General features: G+C 40.4%; 1 non-coding gene across 1 annotated transcript; it reads left to right on the top strand.

Annotated features, from left to right (window-relative positions):
- The first annotated feature begins 3403 nt into the window (after positions 1-3403).
- On the top strand, positions 3404-3510 carry LOC118661212. Its single transcript, XR_004969201.1, has one exon. It is a non-coding gene; the product is annotated as a U6 spliceosomal RNA (small nuclear RNA).
- Positions 3511-5508: the final 1998 nt, after the last annotated feature.

The following is a 5508-nucleotide window of genomic DNA, read 5'->3' as shown; positions in this document are numbered from 1 at the left end:
AGGACTATATCCCAAGAAACCAGAAACACCAATCAGAAAGGATATATGCACCCCTATGTGCATAGCAGCACAATTTACAATAGCTAAGATTTGGAAACAACCTCAGTGCCATCAGCAGATGAGTGGATTAAAAACCTGTGGTACATCTACACGATGGAATACTACGCCACTATAAAAAAAGAAGGAACTTTTACCATTTGCAACAGCATGAATGGAACTGGAGAGCAATATGCTAAGCGAGATAAGCCAGTCGGAGAAAGATAAATATCACATGATCTCACTCATATGTGGGATATAATGATTAACATAAACTGATGAACAAAAATAGATCCGGAGAAAAATGGCAGGGGAGGTGGGGGCGGGGGAGGGGTTAGAGATCAACCAAAGGACTTGCATGCATGCATATAAGCATAACCAATGGACACAGACACTGGGACAGTGGGGGCTTGCCCTCAGTGGTGGGAATGGCCGGGGAGAGGGGGGTCAATTGGGGAAAAAGGAGACATATGTAAAGCTTTAGACAATAAAAAAAAATCTATTGCTTTTTTCTAAAAAGTTATTGAGGATATTATTTATCTATTTAACCACTATGTGATTCCAATATGTAGATAAGGATGAGAACTATCTTTGAGATAGCGTAAGAAAAGCTTTACTTCTGGGTATATATCCAAAGAAATCCAAAACACTAATTTGAAAGTGTATATACACCCCTATGTTCATTGCAATGTTGCTTACAATAGCCAAGATATAAAAGCAAACCAAGTGCCTATCAATAGACAAGTGGATAAAAAGTTGCAGAACATATACACAATGGAATATTATTTGCCCATAAAAACAAATGAAATCTTACCATTTGCGACAGCATTGATGGACATAAAGGGTATCATGCTGAGTGAAATAAGTCAGCCAGAGAAAGACAAATACCATAGGATTTCATATATATGTGGTATCTAAAGAACAAAAACAAACAAAATAGAAACAGACTCACAGATACAGAGAACATACTGATAGTTGTCAGAAGAGAAGAGGTTTGGGGGGGCCGGGTGAAAAAGGTGAAGGGATTAAGAAGTAGAAATTGGTAGTTATAAAACAGTCACGGTGAGGTAAAGTACAGCAGAGGGAATATAGTCAATAATATTTTAAAAATTATGTATGGTGCCAGGTGGTTACTAGAAATATCTGGGGGGAACACTCTGAAAGTATGATTGTCTTACCCAGGGGTCCTCAAACTATGGCCCGCGGGCCACATGCAAATACAAATATTGTATTTGTTCCCTTTTCTTTTTTTACTTCAAAATAAGATATTTGCAGTGTGCATAGGAATTTGTTCATAGTTTTTTTTTTTAAACTATAGTCTGGCCCTCCAATGATCTAAGGGACAGTGAACTGGCCCCTGTTTAAAAAGTTTGAGGACACCCTGGTCTAACCACTATGCTGTATACCTGAAACTAATACAAAATAATACTGAACGTAAACTGTAATTGAAAAATAAAATCTTTTTTAAAGAAGAAGGTTTTTAATCATAAATGATAATTCAGGTGACAGAGAATAAAATGTTTTCAGTCACAAATGATAACTCGGGTTATATAGGAAGAAGTATATCAGTCATACATGGAAAAGAAAACAAGCTTTGTTTCCCCCAAGGAACAAATATGTTCTGCCTTCTCCACTCTTAATACTTCCTCCCTATGGGCAATGTCAGCATGTTACTAAGCAGGTTTCTCTTTACATTGGCTTCCAGGAAGCTTCAACTTCAATGAGCAAGTATATTTACTTAAAATTCTACTAGAGGCTCAGTGCATGAAATTTGTGCACTCAGTGGCGGGGGTGGGGGGGCCCTCAGCCCGGCCTGCCCAGTCCAGAAGCCCTCAAGGGATGCCCGACTGATGGCTTAGCGCTGCCACAAAGGCAGAAGAGGCTCCCACCACCACTACTGCACTCTCCAGCCATGAGCCCAGCTTCTGGCTGAGTGGCGCTCCCCCTATGGGAGTGCACTAACCACCAGGGGCAGCTCCTACATTGAGCATCTGCCCTCTGGTGGTCAGTGTGCATCATAGTAACCAGTCATTCTTCTGTTTGATCGATTTGCATACTAGCCTTTTATTATATAGGATGATCTGCATGTTTGTGACCTAGCCTTCACTTACCCTTTATTTCTATTGCCTTTATATTTGGGGTAACCCTCATTTTTAATTACATTTTATTGTAAGACTTTTATAAGCCACATCAAATCTAACAGTGAAGTAAAAAGTAAGAAAGTCAGAAAGAAATGGAATATTAATCACTATCAAACACCGTTAGTGTAAAAGGCAAGTGTTATGAGCTTATATGAACAGAAGATTAGTCATTCTGGTTCTCCGCAGCCTGTCCACATATGTCCTGGATTCATCACTAACAAGCTCTGTGACCTTAAGCAAAATATTTAACCTCTCTGTGCACATTTTCCTCAACTATATAATGGGCTTAATAATAGTACTCTTCTCATAGCATTGTTGTGAAAGTCAAGTGAGTTGATTCTGTAAAACAATGCCTGGCAATAACAGGTATTCTGTTAGCTACTGTTGTTATCAAGAACAAAAAAGAAGACATCATTATTGGTACAAAGAATCTCAGTGTCTAGTAAGATAAGTGCCTACACACAGACAGGAAAAATAGTGCAAAGGATGGTTTCATTGTTACTATGTTTGACAACCAGCTCATTCAAAAATCATACTCTGCCCTTTTATTTACATTCCTGTCACTTTCTATATGTAATGTAGAGCCAAGAGAATTTTCTTCCTTAAATTCCAATCTACAAACATGGGGAAGTTAATATTTCATTGACATTTAATCTAATTGCCCATTTGTGATAGCAATGATTATAGTACTTTGTCCCTGACATTTATGTTGCCTGAACATCACATGGCTTAAACTGGCCCACAAGCCATAACTGTCTTCAATTGCTGTCTGTCTTTAACTTTTCTGGATTGAGAACAAAATTTCAGCACCAGAGTACATACTCTTTCGCATGCAAACAAACCCAAACACACAAGCACATGTGTATACACAAAGGAGGTATGTGGGTACCATAACTGAACCCACCCCTGCCCAGTCAATCGGCTATTATTTTTCATCATTTCAATTGATTGTGCAGCAGTCAACTGGACTGATCATGTGGTGATCCAGCCTGGTCATTAAAACAGCTGTGATAATCAAATCAGCTGGCAGACAGTCAACTTTGTTCATCTAGAGATGGCAGGAGTCTCCCATGTCAAAAAATTTTGCAACCCTGAGGTAGACTTTATTATTGTAGACAGCATTCCTTTTTCAGGCCATTAACATAACTGGGATCCAATTATCAAGTTCACTTAAAGCATCACTTTTTGAAACAAGCACATAAACTGCAATCAAAACTTGGAATGCAGTGCTCACTTCGGCAGCACATATACTAAAATTGGAATGATACAGAGAAGATTAGCATAACCCCTGCACAAGGATGACATGCAAATTCATGAAGCATTCCATATAAAAAAAACAACAACAACAAAAACCCTTGGAATGTATGTGCTACATCTACTGAGATCCTCCTGTTAAATAGTACGAAAGGGGTGCCACAGAGACAACAAGGCTTTTTGGCTCCAGTATAAAGGGCTGGATTCTTATGGTGCTTTATTTCCCAATTTGTAATTCCAAAGTCTGAGCAGTGCCGATGTCTAGTTAGCTACATCTTCATGTCCTGTATGGTGGTGGGTGCAGCTGGACAGAAGCAGGCTGCTGGTTCAGTATGATTGTGTGGCCCAGCCTGAAAAGCCTCCTGGGACCATCAGTGTTCTGCAAATTACAGTCGGCCTGGCCTGAAGGTCAGCAGCCATCCCCCAGCAGGCACTGGCCGTCCCAGCCCACTGCCCTTGAGAAATTGGTGTGCTGCAAAACATATTTGCTCAGATACGGAGAGAAAGCGATTCTTCACCTAATTATATCCATTTGGCTCTGAACAGATAGATCAGGTCTCTTTGTGGGGAAACAAAGCAAGAAGGGACGGGACATTTATGTTTACTTGCTTGTTAAATCTCTCCAAAATTTTGTAGGGAAGCTATGTGTAGCTAAAATTAGATCATGAATGTTTATGCTTTGTGAATTGAACACACTATATAAGTGAGGGAATGGAAAAGTGAGAAAAGGATAGAAAGAGAGAGGTGGGGCAAGAGTATGCACCCCACCGCAGGGCTGTCTTACAGAAATGGCCACAGTGAATCCCTATCTACAAACAGCTCCCGGCACAAATGCCTTCTCTCTAACCTGTCAAAATAACAGTCATTCTCCATCATTGAAATGCCTTTCAGAATGCTGCTATTCAATCTTTCTCAGCTCTATGCAATGTCTTGACTCATTTGCAAAGAGAGCTGAGTGTAAGCCAGCATTTCATATGTAAGCTATTTTGCCAACTTAGGGTTAAATCAGTACACAGAGAAGCCCAACTGGAATGGTCTGAAAGTACCCACACAGCAGCTTGGGAACCACATAATACGGGTGCACCAGCCCAATGGGGCAGAGCCAATTGACCTCAAGTCTATTTGGGCAAAATTGTACAGTAGGTAATATTTTCTTTGGCCCAGGAGGTTACCAGAGCTTTTACCCGCTATCTTCCTTCTTAGCTGGTGTCCAAAACAAGTTCCCTTATTCTTTATCTATTTATTCCGTACCCATCTTCATCCTTACTCACCTAATTTTGTCCTCTTAGACCATTTATTCACACTAAGATATATGACCGTTCTCTTGGGTTCAGCTGTATTTTAATTGCGGTCAACATAAAAGAGATGAAACTCTGGGTGGAATTTCAGGCCTTGTTCAGAGAAGGACTTAGGGCCATGCAAACCTTTCTGACTGACATTCCTAAACATCCCACCCTGCTGCACGTCGCCACAGTCTCTGTTCCGTAGTGGACCCCAGAATCATCCCTTGTGGCTAAAGCTTTTTCTGCACAGCCATGCAGAGGGCTGACTTGGAAATTATCTTGAGCACAATGCTTGGTCCAGGAGCCCTGTGAAAGCATGGCCCTGGAGCAATCAGGCAGGTAAAATAGCTGGGAATGAGAGCCAACTTCCAGCCCAACTCTACCACATTCATCTGGAAAATGAGGATGTTCATTGTCATCTTGACCACACAGCACCTTGCACAAAGGCAGCTGGAGCCTATCTAAGAAAGCCTTTGAACCCCTCAGATTAAAGGGATTGTATACTTTAAGAACAAAAGGATTCAAAGCCCTACTGTACAGTTTAAAACATTATTACTATCCTAGCTTCTGGTCTCTAAGAGAGAGCCACTACTTTTCTAGTTATTTTATCTTAATTTGCAAACAGTCCTAGCTGAATTGTTCATTTATTTTAAAAACATGCCATTAGTTACAAGGTTAAGATTCAAATGGGAAGGGGAGAAGAAAAAGAAGCAAGCCAGTAAGAAGAGAAATGGACACCTAGATCTTTAGTAAGAGCCTTGCTTGCAAAGCATGCATTTCATTCCATCTGAAGG

Source organism: Myotis myotis, unplaced genomic scaffold (assembly GCF_014108235.1).
Source record: "Myotis myotis isolate mMyoMyo1 unplaced genomic scaffold, mMyoMyo1.p scaffold_m19_p_1, whole genome shotgun sequence".
NCBI classification, from domain to species: domain Eukaryota; kingdom Metazoa; phylum Chordata; class Mammalia; order Chiroptera; family Vespertilionidae; genus Myotis; species Myotis myotis.
The sequence above is the reverse complement of the archived record's forward strand: the minus strand, read 5'-3'. Positions and strand labels throughout refer to the sequence as shown.